Below are 16,408 nucleotides of genomic sequence, written 5' to 3' on the forward strand. Positions count from 1 at the left end.
CTGTTTCAGCAATGCCAGGTGCACATTTCCCTGAGCAGCAGGTGCAGGTGGACGCTGCCTGCGCTGTGGGAGACTGCGATAGCCCAGAGACGATGAGCGGCCGGCCTGAGCTCACTGGGTTGGTCGTAAGTCCAGTACTAGTTCAACCTACTGAGTGATCTGGACCAGTTTTGAATCTTGTCGTTTTAATGTTTGAAATCAACATCGCTACTTCTCCCACGTGGAGAACTCTTGACCCCTGTTGATCAAACAATGTGTGGGAGACTGTACAGTGTGGGGTCCCTGTGGCCTGAGCACTCGGATCAATCAGGAGGAAGCGTGGCTGTGCCACTTTTGAGATGTGCGATCTGTCTAAACCTGTTTCCTCACCTGTAAAATGGGGACAAGAGAATCGCCTCCCTCAGGCCGTCGGAAGGATCCAGTTAGAGCGTGTATGCGAGTTCCTCGCCTGCTGCTTGACCTGAACTCCGAAACCCTTTCTAATGGCTCCATGCAGAAGAATCTTTTAAACATAGAAAAGACACAGGCGTATTTGATCTGTTTCTTTAGCCCAACTTATTAATTTATTCAGTAGATACTTGTTCAGCTCCTAATACATGCTAGGTACTCTGCTAGGCATCAACTGTAAGCAAACAAACCCATCTTGCCTTTAAACTCACAGAGATTCCAGAATAAATAATAACAACAATATAATGATGGCGATGATGATGATAAAACAGAATATCAAATAAAGAATCACATATAACATTTCATCTGGGATTGGTGATATCAGAATGACCTACGCTGCAAGAGTGGAATTTGGCTGAGTCTTGGAGAAGGAGGCAGATGGCCCAGTTCGAGAAACTTTCGAGGCTGCAAAGGTCACGCTGACAGAGGATTCCGAACAGAGCGGAATGGGTGTCAGAGCAGCTGCGGCCAGTGCACTCAGCAGCATGTGGTCCCCCGAGCAAAGGGTTGACCCTGTTGTTTCCTCCAGAAAAGAAGTGATGGTTGCACCAAACATCTAACCTGTTCATGAGATGACACTTTTGAGGGATTCACTGGACAAAAAGAAGCACATTTATGTCTTTGTATTTATTTGTGAGGCAGCTGCTGAAATAGATCTTACCATGCACATTCACTTAAGCAAATTTCCTACTTAGAATATCATTACTTGACAGTCGTGTGCTGCTTATTCAAAGGTAAAGATTATGGCAACATGGGAAAAAGTTCAGGCATAACATTTAAAAGCAGTGTCGTTTTTAGTCAATAAATATATTGACCTGCTTTACACAGAGCCTATGAATGGTGCATAGGCCGAGTTCTCAGAGGATCTTCATACCTCCGACTTGCCTTCAGAACCAGTTCTCATGAAATTGTTTAGAGTATAGATTTTCCTCAGTGACTCACAATGACTTCTATACCTTTGCCAACGGCATGATCTAACTTCTCACCCAGAAACAGGATGCAGGGGATTGCTTTCTTCAGACCCATTTTCAAGTGAGTGAAGACACTTTGTAGCCAGTGTCCAGACCCCTGGGAGTGTGAAGAGGCAGCTGGGGAAGTGGGCGGGGCAGAGCCCAAGGCCTTGAATGAGTGCCATAGGCAAACGCCTGCCCGTGCGGCTTCCCCTTGCCTGGGTCCGGCTAAGCATCTGTTTCATATAATGCCCACCAGCAAAATATCCCAAAAAGAAATGAACCCCAATGCAGTCAGTGTTTCATGAAATGCCTAAGGAAAGAAAATGCGTACTTTGGTGCTCAAATCTATTCACACTCTGCCTCCTGTTGGTCGCCATTGTCAAGGAGAAAGTGAGATTCTGGGTGTCGTCCCTAAACTTCTTAGTCACGCCCCAGCTGTAGTCAGATTCTGCATATCATGTGTGCTGAAAGTCGCCCAAGTTCCACTTGTTTTAAGGACGGGTTATAGCCTGTTGATTATTTAAACTTCAGAGTGAGGCAGACTCGGGTTTGAGCTCTCCACCCAGATTTGACCCCGAGCCAGGTGCGTACCCTTCCATCTCACAGCAGCTAAAATGAGAAAGGGACTGTTGAAAAATCAAATGAGATGATGGAAGAAAGGTGCTTCGCAATAACAAGCACTATAAATTAATAATATTAAAATTGGACCTTAACCATTCACAACTTAGAAAATATTACTAAAAATTGCCACAATAGAACTTCTAATCAAGAATGGGGTTTTGGTGCTGGCTGGTGTAGCTCAGTGGATTGAGCGCAGGCCTGTGAACCAAAGGATCGTGGTTCGATTCCCAGTCAGGGCACATGCCTGGGTTGCAGGCCAGGTCCCAGCAGGGGATGCACGAGAGGCAACCACACATTGATGTTTCTCTCTCTCTCCTTCCCTTCCCCTCTAAAGATAAATAAATCTAAAAAAAAAAAGAATAGGGTTTTGGCTTTCAGTTCGGAGGAGGTCTGGGTGCAACTTCATTCTGTCACCCTGAATCCAGATTCATTCTGCACAGGCTACCTCTACCATGTCACCGAAGTTCAGCCCCAGTGACATCAACCTCATGTACCTGAGGTACCCAGTGGGGAACTTGGTGTCACAACTGCCTTGGCCCCCAAGATCAGCATCCTGGGCCCGTCTCCAAAAACGGTTGGTGATGACATCGCCAAAGCAAGCCAGCACTGGAAGGGTCTGAGGATGACAGTGACCCTGACTGTTCAGAACCGGCAGGCCCTGATCATCAAAGCCCCCAAAGAACCACCACCAGACAGAAAGAAGCAAACAGTTATTAAGTACAGTGGAAACGCCACTTCTGGTGAGATCACCGGCACTGCCCGGCAGGCACACCACTGACCGTTAGCTGGGGACTGTCCGGAACTGTGAAGGGGTCCTGGGCACAGCCCCCAAGCTGTGAAGTCAATGGCTGCCACCCTCGTGACATCCTAGATGCCATCAACTGTGGCGCAGTGAGTGCCTGGCTAGTTAAGAACTAAAAAAGGAAATATTTCCATTACAGATCATTTGACAACCAATGGAGAAAAAAGAATATAGCCACTAACTGACCTTTCACGCAAAGTGAAAAACGCAAGCCTTCTTCCTACTTTGTTCACCACAGAACCCCCCGTGAGTAACACCGTGCTCGGAACATGTGTATGCTCCTAACTTACGGCTGAAGAACTAACAAGTGAATTGCCCAAGCTGAAAGAAACCTCCTGTTTTATAACTAGACAGTCTCCGTCCAAGTAACAAAGCCCTGGTCAACAAGCAAGTCACAAAGAATCAGAAAGGTCATCTGGTCACCGAAGGCTGTAACATTCCTGCAGAGGAACATGTGATAATATTCAGTCTAGGAGACACTTAGTTTAAAAGCAGACAGATGGTCCGTAATGTAGAGCTTCAAATCACTGCTCCAACGGGCATCCTTGATTTGGTAGGTTAAATGTGAATAAGATTCCTCTGATTTCTTTCTTTTTTCAGGGCAGCCACTCAGTGCTATTAGATACATAAAAGGAACAAGAGCTCTGCTTTTCATCTTCAGGACACTGGACTCATCTACAGCAGGCGAGGGCTAGGCTGTCTCCGTGGCACACGGTCCTGCAGGCCTCTGTGGACCAGGGCTCCCTGTGCAGTGAGCAGGATGTGCTGGTCCTGCCACGGAGGGCCTCACCAGTCTCGCTTCCCCCTTTCACCCTCATCTTGCGTCAACATGGAGGGCTCCAATGAACTTCAAAGACCATTTCATGTGTAGAAAAACTCCGATGAAGTGGAACAACAACAACAAAAAACCCTTACTGTATGTTGGAAGTCTGTAGGAATGTTAATGAGAAGAGATCATGATTATCACTATGTAAAAACAAAAAAAGCCAGTGACTCGCTCTAGTCACACAAGTGTTTTTTTCATGATCTGTCACAGACAAATGCACCCAAGATATGCAAGGCCAAGTAAATACAGCTCAGTAAGGTATCTTCCAGATTTATTTACAATGAAAAACACCACATGTTTGATAACCGTTCTTTAATTAGGGGAATAGTTTGTAACTTCCCCTTTGTTTCGCATGTAAAACACATTTGTTTTCCATTATGAAATAGTTTCTCAAAAGCACTGAACCAGAAATTTAACTCTAAGTGAAATGTGATTTCACCTTGGTCCAGCCCTGTTTGATAAAGTGTGTTTCACCGGCCACTGTTCCTACTCTCTCCAGAAGTTATGGGAAAGCAGCCGCTCCCCTTGAATTTCCCCTAAGGGTCCCCTGCCTTCCGTGGAGAGGAACATACAGTGTGGTATCAGGTTGGCAAGAGTCTGTGGTAAACTGAGCTCATCGGTATCGCCAAACACACCCTTGAATAGAAAATAACAGTAGGGAGAACACATATTTGGACACACTTGTTGCCCAGTGTTTGTTGCACTGGCTGGATCTGCTAATAGCACAGAACAGAGACTGCTCATGGTTTTGTTTTGTGTTTTTCAACAAAAAGAGGATGGACAATGGCAGGGGTGAAGAAGTTTCTCATTTCACAGTGGGTTTTTTATCACTGGGCTTGAGATGATCCAGAGAAGACAAATCGACGTGCTCAGTGGGAGCCAGGGCGCGAGGCCCCCAGCCCAGTGACGTGACATGACGTGATGTGACGTGCACCGGAGAGAACCCAGAAAGCAGTGCAATAGAAGACCGGTGGTCCACTCTCACGTGGGTCACTTACTACCCCCTGCCCCCGGACAGGCTCGTTAACCCCTCTGGTTACCGCACAGCCTGGCTGTAAGAGAAGGCAGACTGTCAGTGAACACACATTGGAAACAATATGAACATCATGTTAACCAAGAAACTGCTGCCCTCTTAGAGGGGCCTTTAAGCTCTTGAACAGCTGTGTAATTTCAGCCTAATTGTTAAACATCTGCGATATTCAAGGCTCTGGAGTTAAAACGATTCAGGTTCAAATCCTTTTCTGCCACTGCCGTCCCCACACCTCCACACGAGTCATTTAAACCCTCTTAGCCTCAGTTTCCTGTTCTGTAACAGACGAAGGACCTTTGTGAGAATTCAGTCAGACGTCACATGCGAAGTGCTGGTGCACACACTCAGTAAATTTCTCCAGTACGTAAACTTGCTACGATCGTCATCATTACCTCTGCTAGGCTGGGCAGTTCTACACAGCAGGTGCTCAGTGGGCACTGGCTGCCCACAATGGGTACATGTAATAGAACAGGGTCCTCACAAAGGAAAACTGAGTGAAGGCACCAACTCAGGGGCAAGTTGGACTAGCAGAAAGAATAGAATTAAAAGGTCAAATTATAAAACATTGGATAAAAGCTACAAAAGAAAACATTAGAAAAACTATCCTACAGATGGATTGGGTCTCAGTCAACTTAGATGAAGTAAGAACTTCCAGAAATGTCTGTGAACCTTTCAGATTTCAAAACTCGAATTTTTGTCCTATTTCTCTTTTACGGAGATAGAGGTTACAGCCAAGATGGAGGTGTAGGTAGAAACACTGCGCTTCCGCATACAACCAAAAGAGCAACAACCAGTTTAAATACAACTAGAACTTCCAGAAAATCAGACTGCATGGAAGTCTGACAACCAATGAGTTAAAGAAGAAATATTCATCCAGGCTGGTGCGCTGAGACAAAGAAATACGACCCAAATGAAAGAATAGAGCAAAACTCCTGAGAAAGAACTAAGCAACAAGGAGATAGATACAGAGTTCGAAACACTGGTAATGAGGATACTGACAGAAATGATTGAGTTTGGTCCCACAACGAAGGAAGAAATGAAGGCTACCCAAAGTGAAATAAAGGAAAATATATATGGAACCAACAGTGAAGGGAAGGAAATCAGTACTCAGATCACAAATTTGGAGAAGGAAGAAAGAAGCATTCAACCAGAATAGAATAAAGAAACAAGAATTCGAAACATATAAGGAGAGGCTTAGGAACCTCTGGGACAACTTTAAATGTTCCAACATATGAATCACAGGGGTGCCAGAAGGAGAAGAGGAAGAACAAGACATTGACAACTTATTTGAACAAACAATGAAGGAAAACTTCCCCAGGCTGGTAAAGAAACTAGACATGCAAGTCCAGGATACTCAGAGAGTCCCAAAGAAGTTGGATCCAACAAGAAACACACCAAGACACATCATAATTAAGTTAGTCAAGACTAAAGATAAGGAGAGACTCTTAAAAGCGGCAAGAGAAAAAGAGACAGTTACCTACAAAGGAGTTCCCATAAGGCTATCAGTTGATTTTGCAGAAGGTTTCAAAAGAAACCTTGCAGGCAAGAAGGGGCTGGAAAGAAGTATTCAACATCATGAAAGGCAAGGACCCCCATCCAAGATGACTCTACACAGCAAAGCTATCATTTAGAGTGGAAGGGCAGATAAAGTGCTTCCCAGATAAGGTCAAGTTCAAAGAGTTTATCATCATCATCATCTCCAAGCCCTTGTTATATAAACCGTTATAGGGACTTACCTAAGAAAAAGAAAATCAAAACTATGAACAGTAAAATGACAACAAACTCACAACTGTTAACAACTTAAAAAAAAACTAAGCAAACAAGTAAAACAAGAACAGATTCACAGAAATGGAGATCACATGGAGAGTTATCAGTGGAAAGGGGATGGGGGGAATGGGGAAAAAGGGACAAGGAATAAAAAACATAATTGGTAGGCACAAAGTAGACAAGGGGAGGGTAAGAATGGTACAGGAAATGGAGAAGCCAAAGAACTTGTATAGATGACCCATGGACGTGAACTGTGGGTGGGAGGGAATACTGGACACTGGGGAGCACAGGGCAGAGGGGGAGAAAAAATGGAACAACTATAATAGCATAATCAATAAAATATACTTTAAAAATGCAAAAAAGAAATAGAGGTTAAGATTTTTATCGTTAATATCAAACATATGTAAATTTAAATTTTTTATTTTTTAAAGATTTTATTTATTCATTTTTAGAGAGAGGGGAAGAGAAGAAGAGAAATATCCATGTGCGGTTGCCTCAGTTGCCTCTTCCACGGCCCCCACTGGGGACCAGGCCGCAACCCAGGCCTGTGCCCTGACTGGGAATCAAACCACAATCGTGTGGTTCGCAGGCCGGCGCTCAATCCACTGAGCTACACAAGCCAGGGCCTAGAAATTTTATTTTATAAAATGTCTCTATGTGTGATCTCTTGAAAATAATGATTAATTTATATTCATGAACATAGTATTAACATACATAGATCATTACAAAGCAGTTTTTACATGCCAAACATTTATTGTAATATCCTGATTTTCCCTGAGTTACATTGTACTTTGACCAGTTTACACTTGCATCTTAGAAGTGCTCATGGAACAAGATTGCTGTTTGCTAAAATTTTTGCCCCCAAATGCAAAGGCCTTTAATGCTTCTCCTTTTGTATGACCTCTGAGTTTCCAACTTAGGTGACTCTGATTTTCCAAATTTGGAGTGCTCAGAAGCAGTCTTTTTGTTTCAAGTTCAGTCTCCTTTCCAAAACTCTAGAACTGATAGAAAAGATTTCTCGAGTGACTCCATAGTCACGTTTTTTTAAAAGGACAAAACTTAGAGAACAGAAATCACAGTACAAGGCCACAGACAGGCAACATCGAGGGACACAGGCCCTGACCATGGCAGAAGAAGAGGACGAAAAGAGGCTGAGGAACAGTTAACGGGTTATTTGGAGAACTACAGTGGTACCAGCCAAGCCGATTGCCCCAAATGCGCCAACACCCCTGTAGCCCAGGACACCACAGCAGGAATATCTGTCATCCAATGGTGGAAGTGACGACCTTGAGTGTCAGAGCAGTGGCCTGATGGCTGGTGACACCAGGAAGGGACAATTGGCCGTTTCACACAGAAAAACACCAGGAGCCAGGGCTCCTAGTTAAGCAGGATCTCTCTCATGAGCCTGCCTCTTGCACCAAAAATAAGCAAAGAGCCAAAGCTCCAGCAGGTTCTTTTACCTCCTCCTGGACAGGCTGGCCAAGTGGAGGGAGCTGACGATCCAGCAGGACGTTTCAGGGACCAGGCTGAGGAGTCCGGAATAAACCCACGCTTTTCACTCATTTCAGGGACAGGGCCACTTTCGATGTATAGTTCATCCTTTTATGACCAATACTATTAAAGTGAAAAGCAAAGAGCAGAACTGACACCTCAGTTAATAGAACATCCAAAATTAGACTTCAGATAAATGTAATTAATATTTTTAGACAAAAACCAGGGTATTGGCTTTATCTAAGAAGGAAGAATCAACAGCTACAAAATTTAAACATAAAAGACTGATTGAATAGCATCACGGGTGTGTTAAGTAAAAACTTTGCCAGCTAGAGTACCAAGTTGACAGAGAAAAAATCATAAAGAAGCAAAGTAATCGAATGAAATATTGACACTTAGCATTGTCTAAATAAGAATCGATGGTATGAAAAGGGCAAGCCAGTGGGATCTGAAGGCAGGCGTAGAAACTAAAGGGAAACAGAAGCGTCCTGAGAATGTTTAAACAGAGATGTGTTGTCTCCCAGCCCTGCAGGCCAGAAGTGCACACTCACAGTGTCTGTGAGGCCACACTTCCCCTGAAATCTGCAGGAGAGAACCTCTTCTCACCCTGGTGGTTTGCTGACAATCCGTGGCTTTCCTGACTCTTGGGGGAAAAGCTATCGGGCACAGACAATGTAGCTTCGTTTTCACATCTGCCTGTTGGCTTCCCATAGCCAACCCCAGCCCTCCAGTGCAGGGCGAGACTCCTCCCGCGTGGGTGTTATGTGGCCGGGGAGCGAAGACCCAGAGTGGGCAGCTCCACGCTCCCCCTCGCACACAAACAAAGGATGGCCGGGCAGTACGTGTTAGGAGGTGAGCAGTGGTCCCCAGCAGAGCCGGAACCACGGTGTCAATGGCTATCTCCAGAAGCCGACTGGAGACACAGCTCTTTCATTTCCTAAAATACGCAGTATGTCCCAAGAGACAGTCTACAGACCTGGAGAGACACCCATGTTACATACAGATTCCTAGGCCCGACTTCTAACTTGCTGAACCAAAATTTCTGGGGACAGAACCCAGAAATCTGCACTTAAAATACAGCTTCTAGACAATTCTCCTGCAGCATAAATGTTGAGATTTTGTCCTCAAGGTGACCCTTGAAAGTGAGCCTGTAAATAGAGCCTTGGCCATCTTTCCTTCCTCTTCTTCCTTCTCTTCTCCTTCCTCATTTCTTTTTTTCCTCCTCCTCCTCCTCCTCCTCCTCCTCCTCAGAATTGTTATGACCCTCGTTATCTTTCCCAGAAGAATGAGGAGGGTGGGGGTTTTTCTACAACAGGCTAATTTACTTATGAGTCACCGATTTTAAAAGAACTGTGAAAAGTGATGTTGCCTGCAACCAACTTTCCCTCCACCCTAATTCGGGACAAAAACACGGCGGTACCGCACACCCCTGGAAAGGGCAGGCCACCCTATAATGAGGGGTGCAGCTTCCCGACCCTGCAAGCTTCCCCCGAGGAGGAAGCACGCATACACAGTTGGGAAGAAGGTCCCTCCCTTGTGAAGGAGGTCACGATCATTATGTGAACCCAAGAAATGGATCTGTCAGCAAGACGAGCAGTAATAATTCAGTTTATGTATATTTTTATGTGCAGTCATTTTAAAAATTAAGTTTCATGCCCTAAGTACATTGTTATGATACATGAATATTTCATAATCTGGACCATTTCCCAAATATTTTGGATGGGTAATACTCCTTTTTTAACATTATAAAACTCATCTTCACTTCTCCTCTGAGTGACTCAGGTTATAAATTTTAACAATACCTCAGGGTAGTTTTACTACATTTTTTATTTGATGTTTTATACTTTTTTTAATGGTTAAATGTACCCTCGGTCTTGACAGGAAAAAAAGTAATAAAAATATGAAACAATTGAACTCACACAGGGAGGGAAGGGATATCTCTTCTAAGTGCGCAGGCGTTTCCTAAGCCAGGTTTGAAATTCTTCAGTATGATGCCGTATTTATAAGGATGTGATTCATCCTTTGTGTTCCATTCTCTGAGAAAGAGACATAATTTTTCTTTTTTTTACTGCTGTGTGTCTGGTTTCTTAGATTCTCAAGTTGAGGGTATCTGAAAGAAAAACTGCTCCTTTTCACGTGGAAGGTGAATTCTTGCAATAGAAAAAAAGAATGCCCCCTGTTGGGTTATGTGATACAGGGAAGGTGGAGGTTATGGGGGTGCTCGGGGTGAGTCCACACTATTGTCGGGACGGATGCTAAACAGCCTCACCATGGCGTCAGTACACTAGGTTGCTCCTGGCTGGGGCAGTTTAATGTATATTTTTAGCTAGAAAAATCTGGTGGTCCCAAACAATATGTCTCTAGAGATCTATGAATGTCACCAGTTTCATAATTAAAAAGAAAAAAATGTGTTCTGGTGCTCATTTCTCTTGTACTATCTGTGTTTATGTCTCATTAGGCCATACAGGAAATCCGCTACTTGTTTATATTGCTGAGTCTTGAGAAAAGAAAGAGACAACATTTTTTTTTCTAAAACTATTTCACATTTTCCAGTCTCTTATTATGACTCCCCAAAATTAGTTTTGTACGGATTTTTAAAACGTCTGTTACTTCAAAAGAATTGTTATTTACCCTATTTGAATATCTTTTTAAAAAGTCTAATTGAAGAAACGAAAGCCATATTGGAGAGTCTCACTTCATTTTGTAATAATTTTGGATAGTAGTTTCATTCTACACTTGATTTAGCAGAAAACAACAGCAGAATTCCAGCATCATTAAAGTAAAACAAGTACAAATAGCTTTTCTGATTAATTCAATAAAGTATCTTTCATCTAAGACTTTGGTGTTTTCTTCCTGTAATACAAACTTCTCTTTTTATCTAATGGTCCCTAAGAAACACCACTTCCTATTATGTCCCGGCTTACTTCTAGTTGGCCTGAGCATTTCAGCCTCTCACCAAACCTAATAAATAGCCATATTTAGCATGTTTGTGCATGTTTTTGTGTGTTTATGTATATTATACCTTTTTTTTAGTTTCTCTTTATTTACTTTGCATTTGTCCCCTTTAATATATTTGATAGTCTGTGAAGACACGGACTTTGCCTTTCCTTGACCTTAAAAACAAGCTTGAGAACTTATCTACGTATGGTATTCTCTTCATCTATTACTGACTGATTAAAAAAAACAGCTCCATATTCCTCAAGTAGCAAAAGTCAAGTAAGGAAAAGGACACCTGCCTTATCACACGATGTTACTGTCACCTTCAATCACTTGATTGCATCCTTATTTTTATCTTGCCAGGTAAATGTTAGGGCAGTCTTCTAAGCCAGAAGTCATGATAACTGCTGTAGATACAAGTCATCATTTAAAGCAAGTATAAAATTAACAGACAGAATTACATTAGAAATTCATAAAAATTCTAATGTGTCTCTGTCTCTCACACACACACACACACTGTGTAGTCAGTCATGGAAGCTTATATAATATAAATCCTGCTAACTCTTAGCTGGTTCGTTCTCTTCGAGATAGATAATGTGTTAGCAATATAATAGAGGAACTCCCTGCCATGTAAACCAAGAATTCAGAATGCAAACCATGGGACCCACAGGATAGGTTTGTTTTATCTGAGCTTGGAAGGAAAGGACCTATGAAAACAAACCAATTTGCTTCCAATCCAAATTATCAACTGGAGAGATTCTTTAACTGAATACCAGAAACAGATGTGAGTGCCTTTTCTCCATGACTGCAAGCCAGTAAATGATTTCTTGCCGTTTTATCCCTTTATGATAAAACCTCAAGCTCCCATCCACACTGAGAGAAAGGAAAACCCCAGAAGCAATATAATACCATTTGGCTCAATTTTTTTCATCCTCCCTGTAGATACTGGATGCGTTACCAGTGTCTCAACTGTGGGCTTTACGCTGACAGTATTTTTAGGCTATTGCCTCCTCAGGTCATAGTCTCTTTAATCTACAAAAGGAGCTTGCTTTGGGGTTTTAGAGTGTTGACACACTATGCATCTTTTCACTTTTAAAAGACTGTCGGCTCGTGGAGTAGTGACTTGGTGTGCAAAAATAACTCAATTCTCTTTTGAGAATGATGGATGGTTCTGGAGCCTGCATTTTCCAGGAGAAGCTAAATGTGCTTTTGGACCTTTGGAAGTTTGAGTTCAAATTTGGCGCATTGTGAGCAACAATGTTTGGCCTGTTCTCAAACTACTCTCTGGTTTTCCACATGACCACACCCCACGCACAACTCAACACCATTAACACAACTGGAAACATCTGCTGGACAAAGATCCCAGATTGGGGAAGAGATGGTAGCCAAATTCTCTTAATACCTCACTATTAGAAAACCAGAACTTCCAGCTGAAGTTCAAAAGCAAAGTCAGGAAACTATTTGAGATTCACATAGATTATGGGAAGCTGGCCAAGGGGTTCTAGAATTCTTTACGGAAATCTGGAATTTTACTTATTTATTTATTTTTCTGCTCTACAGTTCACTTACATTTACACTTGGGTGGGCCCCTCCCCGAATCCATATTTGTGGGCCACATCTTCTCAAAAAGCTTACATAGGTTGTAAGTTTCAAATGCTGCAAAATGTCCTAGGTCCTTAAGAACTTAAACACAACCACACATGGTCTGGAATGTAGAAAAGTGTTGAGTTTTTAAAACACTGGAGGATAGAATGCTCACAGTTTAAAACTACATGGAATCATGTTCAGTGACCTTCTTGTCTGGTTTTAACACCCATTTCCCCACGCATTCCGATCATTAAAGAAAAGAGAAAAAGATTCAAACTTTCGGGTAACAGAGAGAAGACATTTGAATGAAATATTCAGCCTAAAATCATTACATAAAATGTATAAAGTCTGATATTTGCCTTAAGTATGGATTTTATCATCTTATAAAGATATCTTGACTCTTAGCTAAGCTGCTCATAAGTTTACCTATTTTCCAGACAGATAATTCACTGTATGCTCTTTTAAAATCCTAAAACAGATATCTCTTCCAGTTTATATGATCGTGAACATTTAAAAGAAAAAAACAATCATCTTTCTTAAGAAACTGCTTTTAAAGAAACAAGGCCACACGTGAATGCACAACAGTAAGTGCGCATGGGTGTGTGTGTAGGACCAAGGGTTCGGCGGTGGAGAGTTCAAGGTGGCCACACAGGTTCACCCAGAGGAATAGAGCAAGAACCATCTTCAGGGTGACATAAAAGTGATTAGCTGTTGTTGTATTCGAGGGAGAAACTAAGAGCAGAGGTGTGGAGAGGTCACAGCGGCAGTGGTGGAAAGATGACCCCACACCACACTCGAGTACCAGTTCCTCCTGGTCACACCGGCAGCCACACCCAGTGCCCCACAGGCACAGGTTTGGAATCCGATTAGGGACACAGAGCAAAGGCACGCTGTGTCAACATCTATCTCCCTCCTGGCATGGACAAATAGGGAAAAACAGAGATACGGTGGCAATGTGGCCCGTCAAAGCGCTTCCCGTCCAGTTCCCACGGCTCCGTGGCAAACCCACGGAGGAGACCAGGCCCCAAGCTGACTGCTGCTGAGGCCTGCAATGCAGAAGGAAGGGACAGAGTGGGCTGCTGATTCCAGACTAAAATTGCTGGCGTCCCGGCAAAACTCTAATAATAAACCCCAAGGCATGTTAGAAGAGGGGGATAGAAATTACCTAACTGTGTCTTCAGCTTTTCACTCAAGGACTCATACTGGAGAACAGAGCCAGCTCCGGAACCTGTCCCCAAACTCCCAGTTCAATGCCAGTTCTCCCACCCCGCATGCTTGTGTGAATGTGAGTTAGTGGACAGTGAAGGACTCAAGCCAGCAGCAGCCTCGCCTTTGGGAGACCAGTGAGAAATGGGCACAGCAAAAGAGAAAGAATGCAGATCTAATAACTAACGGACTCAGGAATGCAAGGGGAGGAGAGAATTCCAAAAAGAGCATAGACCATAGTGTAACTTGCGTAGAAGTTTTTAAGAAGGTCGCTGGAGCCCTGGCTGGTGTAGCTCAGTGGATTGAGCACAGGCCTGTGAAACAAAGGGTCGCTGGTTCGATTCCCAGTCGGGGCACATGCCTGGGTTGCAGGCCAGGTCCCTAGTAGGGGACACATGAGAGGCAACCACACATTGATGTTTCTGTCCTACTCTTTCTCCTTCCCTTCCCCTCTCTCTAAAAATAAATAAATAAAATATTTGAAAAAAAAACAAAAGAAGGTCGCTGGAACTTCCACAGCTCTTTCAAGACACGAACTCTACAACCCTTCCTCATACACAAACCACACTCACAAACTCTTGATATGCAACTTCTTTGGTATTTTTGCAATTTTTAAAGATACCATTTATTTACTCAGATGAAAAAATATACGCATAGTGCTAATACCTTCCTTACTAGGGAGAGTACTTAGAAAATATGTATAAATGAAAGACTCAGTGATCATTTCCTGAGTCTTCATTTCACTTAATCCTGTTTTCTTCTGAGATATAGCCGGTATACCAGCAAAAGCACAGAACACTCAAGTCCCGGTCCTTCTGCCACTAGTAACTGGGAGGGAAAGTCATTCCATCTTTCCATGTTAGTGTCTTCCTTTTTTAAATTATGAGGTTAAACAAGTTAACCTCTAAGCTTTTCTTTGCAGCTTTAACATTCCTCAGTTGTAATTTCTTGGTCCTGGGACAACGCAATGAGTTTTTGACTCGGGGTTCCAGGCAGTCACAGATAAATGCACAATGGTTTGGGGGAGGAAAAAAGAAACGAAGCTGTCTCTAAAACTTTGAGAAATGGGGTCTGTTTTTCTCACTGTTGTATTTGGCTATTTTGACAGGTTGGTTTCAATATTATTCAGGAGATAAACCCCATGGAATTGATCATTCCCAATAAAATAACATACTAAATTTCACTTGAATCTATGCAGACAAGGGCTAAAAGAAATACAGAATATTTAAAATAAAGTATAACTTGTGACCTCTAGCCTTCTGCTTTAGAGAATACTTTTCCATTATGGCTGTATACATACAAACGTTTGTGTACATGTACACACACACACACACACACACACACACAGATAAGGTATGAGAAGGTGTGCTACCCACAGATTAGAGAAAATAAAATCAGATAAAGTACCTTCACCCATGGGGATCTGAGGCCTACCAACCTACTGAGTATAAACAGAATCATGTTCACTAGTAGGTCTCATTTGACTCAGAAAAACAGTCAGTTGTTTGCATATTGAAGGTATTCTAATTGGGGAGTCAAATATCTAACTGATGGTTTATCTTACTTTTAAGGAGAATATTTCCCAGATTTAGACTCTGTAGAATGTATCTAATGCTTATTGGCCCTTGGGAAATTGGAATAGGGGTGTGACTTCATCAAGTTCCAGAGACTGTAGTTGACAGCCAGCTGCAATAGAACTCGTACTTTTGTTGTTATTTGCTTGGTGCGTGTGGTTGTTATTTAGAAAAAATAAACATGACACTAAAATGTTTAACCCTGAGCCATCGTTTGTAGGAACCAAAAGATAAATATCTAAATAAACGTATCATGTTTCTTCCCTGACATTGGATCCAGCTCTGGGCCGTGTAACTGTGTGATTTGAATTGGTGCAGGTGACTTAGACCGGAATCAGAGGAGAGAACTGTGGGCCTCTATGGAAAACAGCAGAAAAACAGATGGGTTTGCCAGAGCTTCCCATTCTTCAGCCGTGCCACCCTCCGGTGTCAGTTTATGGGCATCCAGAATAATGACCAGCTCCATTCTCCTGAGAGCAGGTTCGGCCTAAAGTCTTTGGTAGGTTCCCTCCAGCCCCGAACAACTCCATTCGCCCACCGTGATGTGCTGTATGGATGTTATCACCCCCTACATGTCCCATCAGCACACAGTTGGGAGGGGTTGCTTTCATCTCCATTTGACATATACAAAGGACAACTCAGAAAAAGGACAACTCAGAAGGCCGTATTCAGAAGATAAGCAAAAAACACTATTCAAATAAATATTTTGCTAGCTCCTTCCTAGCACCTGAACCTTGGGAACATTAATTGGCATTATGTAAGTACGCATTTGGATTAGCTCCTGGGTACCCACCAACACCCAATGTCACCCAGCAAATACTGGGACCAGTGGCTTCCACTCACTCCACGGGACAGAAACAATAAATCTGCCTCCTAAGTGCTGTTTGCAAGTCCACACGAAGACATCAACTTACACAAGGTCTGAACAGAATCTACCATCAAGTAGGCCGTGAAACAGACCCGGCCGAGACGGGCCCTAACATCTGCACAGTGGCTCCAGGGGAGCTTTCACCCAGATGCCATCCGTGCTGGCTCTTTGGGTGGGCGCCACACCCCACCAGCTGACGATCAGAGCCCTGGTCGGGACTTGTTGGAGTAGTGAGAGGGGTGACGCTCCGAGTTCTTTTCTCGTTCCAAATGAGCATCCTGAGCATGGAGGGCGCTAAT

This window comes from Sturnira hondurensis, unplaced genomic scaffold, assembly GCF_014824575.4.
Source record: "Sturnira hondurensis isolate 20B ecotype Veracruz unplaced genomic scaffold, ASM1482457v3 Scaffold0010128, whole genome shotgun sequence".
In the NCBI taxonomy this organism is placed as follows: Eukaryota; Metazoa; Chordata; class Mammalia; order Chiroptera; family Phyllostomidae; genus Sturnira; species Sturnira hondurensis.